General features: G+C 38.7%; 1 protein-coding gene across 2 annotated transcripts in view; it reads left to right on the forward strand.

Moving 5' to 3' along the window:
- The window catches only part of LOC129768538 (uncharacterized), a 303,931-nt gene that overhangs the window by 61,742 nt on the left and 226,641 nt on the right, over positions 1 to 15,548 (forward strand). The gene's annotated exons all lie outside the window — the stretch shown is intronic.

Here is a 15,548-nt window from a genome sequence, read left to right on the forward strand (position 1 = left end):
AATTCGCACTTGTCTCCAATCATCTGGAACAATATTATGCTCCAGAAACCGATTGAATAAATTCAACAAGCGATGTTTCGCCACATCAGGGAGGTTTTTTAATAAGTTGAACTTAATTCTATCCGTTCCTGGAGCAGAATTGTTACAAGAAAGGAGAGCAAGAGAGAATTCTACCATCGAAAACTCGGAATCAAGATCGCACCTATTTTGTGGTATATCTCGAACAATTTTTTGCACAGGAGCGGAATCAGGACAAACCTTCCGTGCAAAATTAAAAATCCATCGATGTGAATATTCTTCGCTTTCATTCGATGAAGAGCGATTTCTCATGTTTCGAGCCACTTTCCATAATTTTTTCATTGACGTTTCTCGTGACAAACCTCCCACGAAATTTCGCCAATAAGCACGTTTTTTCCCTTTGATCAAGTTTTTAAATTGATTTTCAAGGTCCAAATACGTTTGAAAATTCTCAATGGTTCCACGTTTCCGAAAAGCTTTAAATGCTTTCGATTTATCCTGATAAAGCTTGGAACATTGGCTATCCCACCATGGATTGGGAGGCCTTCGACGAATAGTGGAACCTGGGATGGGTTTCGTTTGAGCACGAACCGCGCTGTCATATATCAAACGAGAAAGGAAGTTATACTCCTCCAATGGAGGTAAACCATCTCTGGAATTGATGGCTAGAGTAATCGCGTCCGCATATTTTTTCCAGTCAATGTGTCTTGTGAGGTCATATGCCAAATTTATAGATTCAGAAGAATTCGACCCAGTGGTGATGGAAATTTTGATTGGCAAGTGATCACTACCGTTGGGGTCCTGGATTACATTCCACTTGCAATCTAACGATAGTGAATTCGAGCAAAGCGAGAGGTCAAGAGCACTTGGGTTAGCAGGAGGTTTAGGTACACGTGTTGTTTCCCCAGTGTTCAAAACGGTCATATTGAAGCTGTTACAAAGGTCATATATCAACAATGAACGATTGTCGTCGTACTGTTCCCCCCAGGCAGTTCCGTGAGAGTTGAAGTCTCCCAAGATCAATCGTGGCTCAGGAAGGAGTGAGCACATGTCAACAAGTTGATTGCGGCTAACCGCAGCTCTCGGAGGCCAATACAAGCTGACAATACAGAGGTCTTTGCCTCTGATGTTTGCATGACAAGCAACAGCTTCGATCCCTCCAATAGGTGGAAGGTCAATTCGAAAAAATGAGTGGCACTTATTGATACCCAATAGCACCCCTCCGTATCTGTCATCACGGTCCAAGCGTATAATATTAAAATCGTGGAAAGAGAGATCATCTCGCGAAGAAAGCCAAGTTTCGGACAGAGCAAAAACATCACAATTGAAGTTATGAATTAAACATTTGAATGTATCCAATTTAGGGATAAGACTACGACAATTCCACTGTAAAACAGTGATGTCTCCGACCTCTCTATTTAAATTAGACATCAAGAGAGATAATCATTGCAAGGAGGGGCCATGTTTGCATCAATTGCTGCAAAATTGTCTTTAGTACTGGAAGCATTGCGGTGACAATGGTTCTGATGGAGTCGGAAACATTAAAACACTTGAAGATTTGGTCCAAAAGGTCAGACAACTTTATAAATCCCGATTGGGAAGTTGAACTGGACGGAAAAACAGGGACAGTTGGGGTTTTTGATGTCCCCTCGAGTGCTGGGCCATTCGAAGGTGAATTATTCCCACGGAATCCAGGAGGAACCTGATTTTGCTTGTCCGCTGCACTCGATTTTTTAGGCATGCTAACAGGGGGTATCACCGGAGGGGCTTGTCCTTGAACTTTGGGAGTGGTCACATTTTTGCGCCGGGGATTCCCTTGGAAAATGAACGGTGTGCCCCCGTTAGCTGTGTCCGCTTCTATTTCGTCAACGGGCAACGTGGCGAAGACATTTTGTGTGTTGATTGGTTGTTGTTGTTGGGCCCGTGGAGAAGCGCCCTTTAAAATATCCGCAAAAGTGCGTTTCGAGCGTTCCTTCAAAGAGCGCTTCTGTTTCTCCCAGCGACTCTTGTAAGTTTCACACACTGAGAGCTCGTGTGGGGATCCCCCGCAATATGGACATTTATGCTCAGTCGCACTGCAGGATTTCCCCTCATGTTGCTCTCCGCAAGTGGCACAGCGCTCCTTGTTGGCACAATAATCTGAAGTGTGACCAACTGACTTGCATTTTTGGCAAGTCATGGGCTTTGGCACGAAGAGTCGCACAGGCAATCTCAATTTGCCCACCATGACGTAGTCAGGTAGAGCGGAACCAGCAAAAGTTACTCGAAACGAGTCTGACGGCGTGAATTTAGTTTTTCCCTCTTCCTGGGATACTTTTCCTAGTTGGCGGCTGTCCAAAATTTTAACACCCACCAACGGGAGTCTTTTAAATTTACCAACTCCTTCTTTTATCATTTCGCACGTCAGACCAGTTTCAGTTACCACCCCCGAGATTTCTACGTCATGGGAGGGCACGTAGACGCGATACTCTAGGGAGAATCTCTCGTCGATCACAATTGCATTCGCGTGTTTCCGATCACTCACGACAACACGCAGTTTGTTCGGTCTAACCTTAGAGATTTCGACCACGGAGGAATATAATCTTGCCAGATCTTTCGAAACCTGAATGACATTAATTGACTTTCCTTTTGGTTTAGGCCGGAAAAAAACAACCCATGGACCAGCTCCAAGTGCATCGTCTGGATAGACCTTGACACGAGGAGAGGAAACAACTGAGGGGGAGGACGAGGTCGATTGTTGAACGGGAGCGGGATCAGTAGGGCTGGGAGGCAAGTTCGGTAGTAGAGCGGAAGCGGGAGCGGGAGATTGAGGGGGCGAGGAGGAAAAGTTTGCCAATTTTCTTGAGGGGGGCTTGTTAAGGTAGATTACCTCTTTCTCTGAAGAGACATCTTCTGAGGGGGGAACGCGTTTAAGCGACTTCCCAGCCCCCGTTGTAGCTAGTGAGGAGGAAACAGTAGTTTCAATCTCCATGTCAACATGACATTCTGCCATTACGGCAGTTATAAAATAATATAATTTTTTTTTTTTTTGTATTTCTAAACCTAATATATATTATACCTAAATCGCACACCAATGCGAATGAATTGAAACGGTGTCCCAATCGAACCGCGTGGCAATCGCTCGGCACAGATGCAACGGTATATCGCACCAAAACACGATGATGGAATCGATGACGATGCTAAAGCACACACAGCGATGATACGGCACACGCACCGCGTCCGCCGTGGAGGACTTCTTCCTCACGCTGGTAGTGATTGCTGCTCTCCTCACTCGCGCAATAAAGAGAACCCCGTTAGGGCGAAATAACTTCACCAGCCACGAACTGATAACGGTATAATCTCCACTCTATAATAGACGCGAACAAATTTGCGACCGATGTCTTCGGACTGCGCGAGCTGAATGAGCTAGTAGTGAATGGTTTCATTGAAACGATTTATGAAGCAAATGAATCTATATCTATGAAAATGGATTTCTGTCTGTCTGTCTGTCTGTTTGATTCTTATGGATTCGGAAGTTACTTAACCGACCGAAATGAAAATTGGTATCTAGGGGCTTTTGGGGCCGAGCAAGGTTCTTATGACCGTACGAGACCCCTCCCCCCTCTCTAAGGGAGAGCTGCCTTACCAGTGAAACATAAATTTCTGCATTACTCGAGAATTAATCAAGCAAACAAAACCAAATTTGTCACGTGGAGGTTTTAGGGTGCAATAAATTTTTGTATGGTGGTTAGACATTCCTCCCCCTCTCTAAGGTGGGGTGGGGTGGTTCGCAGTGTCCGCCGTACAAATGAAGCATCAATTTCTGCATAACTCAAAAACTAATCAAGCAAATGGAGTCAAATTTGGCATGTGAAGGTTTAAGGGGGAACCAAATGTTCTATGGTGAATTGTTAGTCCATTTGATGTTTGCGCAAACGAAATTGATTTTTTTTGAAAGTGGAAATGTATTTTAATGTGATAAAACGCTCTCCTATATTTATTTATTTATTCATTTTCGTCAAACAAATGTAGATTACATACTTATATATTAATGTTACAATGTTTTCTTAAGTTAAATATCATTCCTACGGTACATATTTCTTTTTAGCTGTTTTTGATTCATTGTTGTGTCAATTAATTCGCAAGGCTGATATTTACGCATCATGCGATTGATGGGAGCGTTGTTTGCATTATTTGTTCTGGATGTTTTGGTTAGAACGAAATTGCGTGTTCTTAGTTGACGCCCAGGTACATAGAAATTTATTTTTTCTAGTAATTCAGCTGATTGTACTCGTTGCGAAATTAGATCATTAACAAAAGAAAGCATTGCAAATTTACGGCGTTGCTTTAGTGCTTGGATGTTTATCAGCATGCAGCGTGCTTCATATGAAGGAAGTGGAAATGAGCTCCAGTTCATCTTACGGAGTGCAAATAAGAGAAACTGTTTCTGGACTGACTCAATGCGTTCTTCATGTACGACCATATACGGGTTCCAAACGATGTTACAGTATTCCAGAATGGGCCTTACGTATGTGATATACAAAGGCTCGATTGTGTATGGGTCCTGGAAGTTATGTGAGAAGCGTTTGACAAAGCTTAACACACTATTTGCCTTATTGATTACAAAGTTGTAGTGTTCTATGAATGTGAGTTTACAGTCCAGGACGACACCTAGATCTCTAACTATTTCACATTTCCCCACATTTTGATTTCCAAGATGTATTACAATATTTGGTACATGATTTTTTCCGCTAAATGTAATGGAGTTGCATTTTTTTACATTCAGTTTTAGTAGACTTTTATTACACCAAGTATGGAATACATGTATTTCGTTTTGGAATGCTTCGATATCGTTTTCATTTACAATTTCCGCGAAAAGCTTCATGTCGTCTGCATACACAAGTACATTTATACGCTTGAGAACGAAGCAGATGTCATTAACGTACAGAATGAAAAAAAAGGACCAAGATGAGAGCCTTGTGGGACTCCCGAAGTGACTTTGACTGGATTTGAGAGAGAATTTTGAAAGTGAACAGTTTGTTAGATAAGATTTCAGCCAGTTTAAGAGTCCTTGTTCCTTTCTAATTTTCTGCAATTTGAAGAGTAGTAATGGAATGTCGATGCGGTCAAATGCTTTACTGAATTCAGTGTAAAGAGCTTCTACGTGTTTGCCATTTTCCATTGCATTCAAAATAAAAGTCAGAAATGCCAACAGATTAGTTGCAGTTGAGCGGCCTTCGAAGAAGCCATGTTGCATACACGTTATTCTATTCTTTATTTGTTGGAAGACTTTTTCATTCACTATTGCTTCGAATAGTTTAGGAATGCAAGAGATAATGGCAATTCCACGATAATTACGTACGTCAGATTTAGCGCCTGATTTAAAGATAGGTACCAAAAAAAAAAGTTTCAATTTTTCTGAGAATATTCCAGTTTGTAGTGACATATTGAAAATGCAATATAAGGGAAGGGTGAGTTCCTCAGCCAGGTTCTTCAGAAATACAGGTGCTATTCCGTCAGGTCCTGGTCCTTTCGTTTCATTTAATTTCTTTAATACATCTATCTTCTTTTATCTATATAAAAAAAATGTTGATAATAGCAAAACTCAAGAAAGGAGTTGTCCGATTTAGGACTGTCTTTATTCTATCATACAGTCAACTCTCCCTAACTCGATATTCAAGGGACCATCGAGTTAGGGAGGTATCGAGATACAGAACATTTTATCATATTTTTTTTATGCCACAAATTGCAAATATATGATGTTAGGGTAAGTGTCCCAATATTAGGGCTTAAAAATATGACCCAATTAAGAATAAACCAATTATAGTACATGGGGTTTACTATAATTGGTACCATTGCGTATACAGGATATTACTATAATTGATTTGTTTTTGTGCATTAGTACATTTACCCTATATGTACTAATGCGCATGTACTATTATACATTCTTTTCTCAAATTTTAATATAAATTTAAAATACATAGGATGTTTGTTTAGTAGGCCAATTTTATTGTAAAATGGAATTGGAAATGGAAAAGGAACTAGGTTAACAAAGAAAATATTAATTATGTATGTAATTCAAACTAAATTGTAACGATCACTGTTCAATCGCAAAGAAATGTTCAAATAGTTTCACGGGAACATTTTCAGTTGATTGCAATATTTCGGACATATTTTTTAGGTTCGATTTAACGTTCGAAGGTGTAATTTCAAAACAATCAGCTGAAACTTCCTGAACCTCCTCTAACTCCATAGGACTACTATTTTCAACGTTTTTTTCAGCTTCTTCAACACTTTCCAGTATATCGGTATCAGTCATTAGATCACAGCAAATCACGTTTTGATCCATTTCGCAATATTCATCAAATGACGATGAACAATCGAATGGTACTGCCCTGTCGACAGCAGCAAGCTCACGACGCATTAATTCTGCCAGCGGAATATCATCATCATCATTTATGGAAAATCCGGCTTTCCTGAAGCAATTTTGAACAGTCTCAGATTTAACCTTGTTTATCCAAGAGCGTGAAAGTAATTCAATTGCATCCAATGCCGATATATCTGAAGGGTCCTAGAGTATATTTGAATACAGTATGAGTGCTGAATAACATGAATGTAAAAAGGAAAAAAATACCGTTGTATCCTCCATTTATAGCAGTCTTCGTTTTACTAATTCATGGCGATAGTACTGTTTCAGGTTCTTGATTATGCCCAAGTCCAGCGGCTGAACTACTGAAGTAGAGTTTGGTGGAAAAAACAAATTTATCGATTTAAGCTTTGGTTGGAGAGATTTTGGGTGCGCTGTACAATTATCAACGAACATGACCACCTTTGAGGAGAAAGAGATATAAGTATGATACATTCCCATTACACATAATTCCCGAATCAATACCTTTCTATTTTCTTTGGAAAATCTTTCGTCAAGTTGCATAATCCATTTCTCAAAAAGAATAGAGGTCATCCAGGCCTTGGTGTTACTCTCGTATATCACTGGTAATGATTTCTTCTTTTTGAAACACCGTGGGTTTTTACTCTTTCCAATGACCAGCAATGGTAGTTTATCGTTTCCGTCCATGTTGGTTGCACACATGACTGTCAGACGTTGTTTCGAATATTTTCCTCCGTGGCAAGTTTCTGATCGAAATGCAAATGTTTTGTCTGGCAAACATTTGTAGAAAAGTCCTGTTTCGTCTGCATTGTAGATATCACGTGCATCATACTCGGCGATTATACTGGGTAGGGTTTGCGAAATCCAGTTGTCCGTTACACTGAGATCTACACTGGCACTCTCGCCACATAGCTTCCGAAATGTCATCTTTTGCCGTTTTAAAAATTTACTTAGCCATCCAGAACTTCCTTTAAAATTGGGAATTCCCAGTTTCTGGGCAAATCCGCAAGCCTTCTCCCGAAGAATAGAACCTGAGAGAGGTAAATTATTCTCTCTGGCTTGATTGACAAAAATTTCCATTGACCGTACCAGCTTCTCGTTCCCAACCAACCTTATACGCTTTTTGACCACATTCAATTTTCCCATCCGATGCCATTTTTCCTTTTGCTTGAATAGTGTTGACACCGTACTTTGTGCAATACTGAAATCTTTTGCAACTTCAGACACCTTTCGCCCATACTTTTCGACCTGCTCGATGATGCTCAAACGTTGCGCTATGGTTAGCGTTTTAATCGTTCGCTTGAAAGGTTTTCCCTGGTTTTCCATAGTTGAAAAAAAAAATCTTCACTTCAAGAGCAATTGAAATGACAGCTAGAAATGCACAAAAACAAGTACGCGAAAATCAATCGAGTTAGCGAGGTAAAAATCCATGGAAAAATGAAACAAAGCCCATCGAGTAAGAGAGGCATCGAGTAAGGGAGGTATCGAGTTAGGGAGAGAAGAATGCATGTAAAATCAAAGGTGCCATGAAATTCATCGAGTTAGGGAAAATATCGAGTTACAGAACATCGAGTAAGGGAGAGTTGACTGTATTTTCTGTATCAAATATTTACACGTATTTGCAAGTGGTCGAGAATTGTGTCTGAAAATAATCTGACATTATAATGGAGAGTTTTGGTAGATGTACTAGGAAATTTATAGTAAAAGGTAATTTTAAAGGGTAGATTAGAAGATCAATCAATGAACAGTTTTGCGATTGGATCCATGAACGTGCGCTTAGTAAGAAAACGTGAATGTGATAACGAAAAATAAATTTTGGGTGGGACGAAGTTTGCCGGGTCAGCTAGTGCTTCATAAATGATTCGGTTAAGGTGAAGGTGGAAGCTAGCCATTGTAGTAGTATAGGTAAACCCACGTGTAAAAATGGGGTAATAGTGTTTGTGAGAGAAGAGCAAAGCACACGTAAATAGATCAATTCACTTATCAGATTGTGTGGCGCTTCATTGACACGGGTCTTTGAATACATTTGAAAAAAAAATTACAATTCAATACTGAAGTTAAATGTATGAACGATATGTTCCGATGAACAATTGCAAACATGAATATATATAGAAGGTGCATTTGCATATAAACTAAAATTCTAACTATACGCGAGCGTAACATGAGCAAATTTATAACACATGCGAAATGGGGCTCTTTTGATATTAACAAGTTCTTCCGCATAGTAACTCGATGCTGATCATTCCTTAATATTTTCTTTCGTTGGTCGTATTGTGTTCACACATTCACGTGGGAGAGCCTTAACCCTTCTCTTCGTTGGCCAAGGCATTTTGATTGAATGTAATACTTTTCCGTTTATTGTTTTTGAAAGCATAGGCAGCCGTGGCAGTGTTCCGAGTTTTGCAATACAATTTTCTTACGTAATGTTAAAGTTGCTAAAACTTACATTATAGACCCATTAAACGTAAAAATAATTATTGTATTGATGAACACAATTTTATGCTATTGATTCTCATTACATGAAATGCTATGACTCAGGAATAACATTTTATTGAGTGGTTTTGATAGCTGTTTCGATGATGTTGTCTGGCACCAGTGTTGAAAATATAACGATGCTTTCACCTATACAAACAAAACCATGGCCGAAGATTGAAAAATGAAAATCTAACTTTCAGAGCACTTGCTCGAGTTTTCCGACGTTTTTCACTATACAGTGCGACAGCAGATGAAAATTTAATATCTTCACCTTAAGGTGAAGGTGGAAGCTAGCCACAAATGACTGCCACAATGGCGCTCATTTCTTTCATCTCCCTCCCTCACCCCTCGCCTGAAAATCAATAATTTTGCGAAGCAGTGTGAAGGAAATGATCGTTTTCACGCACTTCCCATCAAGTAATATCAACCAAACTCTAATCGATTACTCACAAGATATTAAATTTTCATCTGCCGTCGCAATGTATAGTGGAAAACGTCGGAAAACTCGAGCTAGTGCTCTGGAAGTTAAATTTTCATTTTTCAATTTTCCGCAATGATTTTGTTTGCATTGGTGAAAGCATCGTTATTTTTTCGACACTGATGCCAGACAACATCATCGAAACAGCTATAAAAACCACTCAATAAAATGTTATTCCTGAGACATGCGAATTGGGACTCTTTTGGTATTAACAAGTTCTTTCGCATAGTAACTCGATGTTTATAATTCCTTAGTATTTTCCTTCGTTGACCGTACTGTTTTCACATATTCACGTTAGAGAGCCTTAACCCTTCTCTTCGTTGGCCGAGTCATTTTGATTGAATGTAATACTTTTCCGTTTACTATTTTTGAAAGCATAGGCAGCCGTGGCAGTGTTCCGAGCTCTGCAATACAATTTTCTTACTCAATTTTAAAGATGCTATGAAAATATGGTCTTAGTTTACAAAATAGTGCTTTGTGCTTCTGCTTTGATACACATATTAAAGCACAAGTATTTCGATAGAAAATTCTGAATCTAGAAACTTGTAGCATCGAAATGATGTACATTTCATCTCCAGGTTTTTATTTATGACGAAGTGACATAAATAAAAGGTAGAACATCATATCACAAAACTTTTGATGTTCCATTTTGCATTTCCCATTTTTGTCTAGTGTATAAATTCGAGTTATCGATTGTATCCATATTTTTAATCATTTGCGAGACTGAGAATCATAAAAAATTTAGGTGCAACTGCACTTAACGAATTTAGCAAACAAATGTAGTATAACTCATCGAAAACTTCAAACAATACTATTTAAGGGAGTAGCCTTGGTGATAGCTGCACTTGATCACCAAAGCAAACAAAAACACTCGTGTGCAAATATCGCTTCAAGAATTCTATCGCTCGAAGAGCATTGAAAGAATCACGAACCTAGAGAACGAACTGTTCGTGCGGAGAGCGCGCAATCGTGACGAGTGTTAGGTTTCGAAATTCGAAGATCACGCCGATAGGAAGCCGCGCATACAATGGTCATTCTTTGGCGGGTTGGCAATCTTCCGCTCCGCGCGAAAGCATCAACGAAGCATGCAAATGATCTCGTCGCTTGGCAGGTAACTGCAGCCAGTTAGAATGCTGAAGGGGTCCTCCAGATGGTGAAGCAAATGAAGCGATTTGATAGACCTTAAATTAACGCAAAGAATTCGATACTGATGACCTTTGTCAGCCACCAATACAATCTCTTCCCAGATGGTGCGCGAGATCAATGTCACCCATGATCGGTGCGTGGGTTGCGAATCAGTCCTGAAGGATTTTCGTATCGAATTACGATTCGTTTTAATCGGGATACCTTTGCTCACATCGCCACAAATCGATGAAACCAAGTAATGGTTGCACGTACGCTTGGGTACAATTGTATCAAATTTCAATGCCAACGGAGACATTTGATTTTATTTCCCCATAATCGATAATTGGGCTCGGAACGCATATTGAACAATTGCCACTCAATATGCGTGGTGCGGAATTTAATCGATAAGCTCGGATGGCATATGTGAATATATGGACGCACATGATGATCACGAAGGTTCTTTGAATGCTTCTTTTTGGCGGCTACGTTCCAAGACCTACACGAATTGGATCAGTTCCATCGTGAGTGCGTAATTCGGAAGATGTTTGAACTAAACTGTCATCGTAAATATAAATTAGACGACGACGCCAGCGGTAGCCCTTAGCCAATTAGTTGTCTTTCGATGGGAGTTTTCAGTTCATTTTCAAACAATTACCTTGTTTGCGTCTCGGTATGTTGGCAGTTTATGCTGTGATAAATAGACTCATTATCTGTATGTGAAAAGAGTTGTTTTTTTAGTGTCGACTCAATTGGATGTTGTCAGCAGACCGAGAATAGTTTCAAGGGAAGCAGTTAGAAAAAAATGGTGCATGTTGTACATGAAGTAGTTGGGAAACACATATTTAACGTAGAACAACAGTGTGGAACACATTGTCGAAGAGTTCATTTGATAACAACTTTTTTTTGTACTATTGTGAGATTGTGAGTAATGTAATTCTCAATGTTCAATGTGTATGAGACTAACATAAAATAGTATGCAGTCTTTAATATAGAATATCCAACCTTTACAACAGAAAATGTAGTTGTTGTCCAACAATGTTTGGGAGAAAAGGAATAAAACGCATAAGAAAATACTGACTCTAAATTTTTTACTTGCATAGTTTTTATTCTTTTTTCGCTTGGATAGAATTAACCACCGCGCATCGTTTAGCTTCGATTGTTTTCGCAATGGTATTAGCATAGAGCAATTCCACGCCAAATAGAGTGAAAAACAGCAAAATTTGACCCGATCATCTCCGATTTTTTTGAAACTTGGTATTTATGATACAAAATTACAATTTTCGTTATTATATGACCAATTTAAATTACGGCTGTTTTCATCATAAGTACCAAGTTTAGAAAAAAAATCCAATAATTCTCCATTAACATTAATCACTTCACTTAGTTTTTTTTATATATTATACAGGGTAACTTCGATAATACGTACATTTCACTTTCAAAATTGTACGTTGTATCGAATTGTACGTTATATCGAAGCATAATAAAGGACTCACAAACGTAGCCTAAAATACATTATTGTGCTGCTATTTCAGTAAAGTTAATGAATAAATTCAATTAGAAGACGAAGCCCATTTTTCTCATGATGTTTCCCTTCGTACTGTTGATTAAAGCTTGATTCATTTAGAATCCGGAATCACAAAACCAGCTGTATTTCTGGATTGATTAAAGGTACAAACCATGTTTTAGCATCACAACAACAAATAGTTCTTTCAGAAAAAAAAATATTCAAAAAAAATTTTCTTTGCACTTTGGAAATGTGTACGTTATATCGAAGTAAAATGTACGTTATATCGAGTGACGTTATATCGAGGGTACGTTATATCGAAGTTTCCCTGTAGTGACTTTCACATTTTTGGCTGGTTCGTCACTTATAATCACTTCCTCCGTCAACATGACTCAATAGTCATTCGGGCGTTTAGTTGCTATCTCACTCTACGTCTCCACTATCGCATTTCATTCTTCACCGTCAAATGAACTTCAACGCTGATTGAAGTGACTCCCCCCAAAATGAATTCGTTTCTCTCTCTCATGTATCACGTATGCATGTATCGATGTATGAGTTCAACTTTGTTTGACATATACTACAGGTGAGCTAGATTTTTTTGTATCTTACACGAAAATTATTCACACATATGATATAGCGTGCAGTGTTGTGTTCAGAAACACTGACAAAATTCTGAATTTTGTTGACCCGTTTTTTCTGTATGTCTTTCTCACAAAATTGAACTCGGAGACAACGTGAACTATAGCTTTGTTTAGAATTCCTCTCAAATTGCGCGCTATTTACCAATACTAACGCGAGCATAGCATACCTGATAAGTTCGTTGGTTTGAGTTCACGGTGGGTAGACAATAAACCGTCCATTAATGGTGTAACAACTTATTTGCATCAGACATCAAGTTTTTTTTTCACTTAATATGGACGTGAAAATAAGATTGTGTACGTGGGTAACAAGATTCGTGTAAGTGTTATAATTCAGACCTTTTCTGGATTATAACACTTAAAAATGTTGTAAACATCATTCTTGCACGCCATTTGTATCAGATTTACATAGCTAAACCATGTAATTAATGCATTTCTATGGCAACCGCTTGGCGCGCTGCAGTTTGTTTGTTTTGTTTATGGTGCCCTTTGTGCATAGCAGAAACAAAGTTTCTCTGTGTTGAGTGTGTTGAGTGTGTTGAACACATTTAAAATGCCCAAGAAAAGGCAATATTCTGAAGAAACCTTAAATTATGCATCGATCAATATGATGACAGTAAACTCAAGCAATGAAAAATGCAACATCTACTTAAAAAATCGAATTTTTTATTCAAAAAAGGTGATTTCTAAAACCGGACAAACCATGATCATTTTTCGGGCAAACCATGATCAGAGGTGTACAAACCATGATCAGAGGTGGACAAACCATGATCATAATTTCTTTTTGAGGAAAATCGTTGTAAAACATACAAATTCGAATAATTTCAACGCCTTATGGTAGTATTAGCAACTAGATTCTTGGGGCTTTTCAACAAACCCAAAATCGTCTAGATTATATGTGATTTTCATATAGAAAAATCGATTTTCATTTGCTAGTTGCGTGAAAACACCCTGAATCGCCTGAACACCCGATTAATTACATTAAATGAGCCTAAAAATAACAGAAAATGTCATAGCTCTCAAATACTGGTATGACATTTGTATAATAAATATGGTATAGCAATATAACATCAATATGAGCGAGCGAAACAAGAGACACATTGTAAATAAGCACGCACTAGAACTTTTCGCATTATTTCCCACACACACGGCCCAGACCGAGATAGATACAGATTTACGTTCATGTTTTGCTTTTCACTCTTAGCAAACACTTCCCAGCTTCATTTTATAATGAGGTGTAATATTATCACGTATTTATGCAACAGCACTAGTAGCTATGTGGTTAGCGTGTTCGTGTAAAACAGCCTTGCATGCTATCCGGCCTTGGTTCGATCCTCGTTGACAACGTTTGGACTATTTTTTTGGATAGAAGTAATGAAAGAAGACAAAAAGAAAGAGATGCTCCCAAACATACACGTATTTTAAAGATTTTGCATTTTTTTTCTGCCGAAGATGAAATGTTTTCTGCCAACGCTAGATTGGGTGTACTTACAATATTTATTCAGTGTATGTTTATTAGTATATGTCCTATTTCTCTATGTAGGCTCCTTTTATATCCTCCAATATGAGTGCCCAGCTTCCTCAGTGAGTGGCTGTACTACTTTATTCCTACTTACCACTGTTGTTTACCTTCCCAGTTAGTCACAGCCAAGGTGCGGTAGGTACTGTTGTTTAGTTTAGTGAGTGTTCTGTAGTTTTCTATAGCAATTGACCCACTTTTCTAGTGTGTTGTTAAGGAACCTGGAAACCAGGTTACAAGCTTTCGAACGAGACCAAGCTGCCGTACTTTCGCAATAACTTGTACATGATGGAGGGCTGAATGTTAGATTGGAGTTCAAAGTAGTACCAAGATCGCGCACCGTCTGTACACGTGTTAAGGTGGTTCTGTTGATGGTATCTCTAAATTGCAACGGATATTTATGACATCTTTGGATCGCTGATGGTCATATTGTTGGCACGGCACCACGACACTAGTCCAGTAACTCATGAAGCTGGCAACAATTGTCTTCATTATCAACAATCACGAATATTTTAAGATCGCCTGCGCATACAAAATAGCAATCGTTTAATACAGTGATAGACATTCGTTTAGCCGCACTTGAAAAAAACTTGAAACACTTACAAAACAACTAGGAATGTTCTTTTTATCGGGATACTTATGTGCTGTAGTGATAGTATATTTGAATCACTTTTATTGAAAGAACGTGCGTCACAATCACACACACACACACACACACACATACACACAAGGCGGCATCGGTGGATATAAACATTCAAACGTCGTTTTTTCCCGAGACATACGTTTAGCCGCAGGACATAAAAATCGAGTTTTTGCATAATCACCAAGCCTATCTGTGTTTTTTGAAAAAATACTTGAGAATGTTCAATTTACAAGATAAATATAAGATGTGCAACGTAAGAAGTTGGTCAGATTAGTGATTTACGTAGAATTTAAAGGAATGGCGAATGGTATTCTATTGACGGAAGAGGGGCGGAAAATAATAAAGATATTTAGTGAATAAAAGTTTTCTAATGGCTCGATCGTAACAAAAATTGGTCTATCTGAGAAAGTGGTACGGAATTTCTGTAAATAGTGCCAGAAATATGGGATATAACGACCAACAAATGGGAACACCAAAGTTACTTTGCGTCTTAAAGGTCGAATAAGACACGAATCAACCAGGAAACGATGTCCTTCTCATACATTAAGGCAGAATCGTTTGTTCCAGTAACGAAGAGGCATATTGCGCGCATCTTGAATGATCACCAAACATCATTTGGAAGAAACCTCAAGGGAAGCCGAAACAGACCGCCACCCATAAGCAGAACCATCTCATTTTCGCCCGGCATTACATGAAATGGAAACTAGAATGGAGAAATGTTGTATTTTCCGGCGAAAAAAGTTCAATTAGATGGTCCGGACTGTTACAGTTGCTATTGGTA

This window comes from Toxorhynchites rutilus, chromosome 2 (genome assembly GCF_029784135.1).
Source record: "Toxorhynchites rutilus septentrionalis strain SRP chromosome 2, ASM2978413v1, whole genome shotgun sequence".
NCBI lineage: Eukaryota > Metazoa > Arthropoda > Insecta > Diptera > Culicidae > Toxorhynchites > Toxorhynchites rutilus.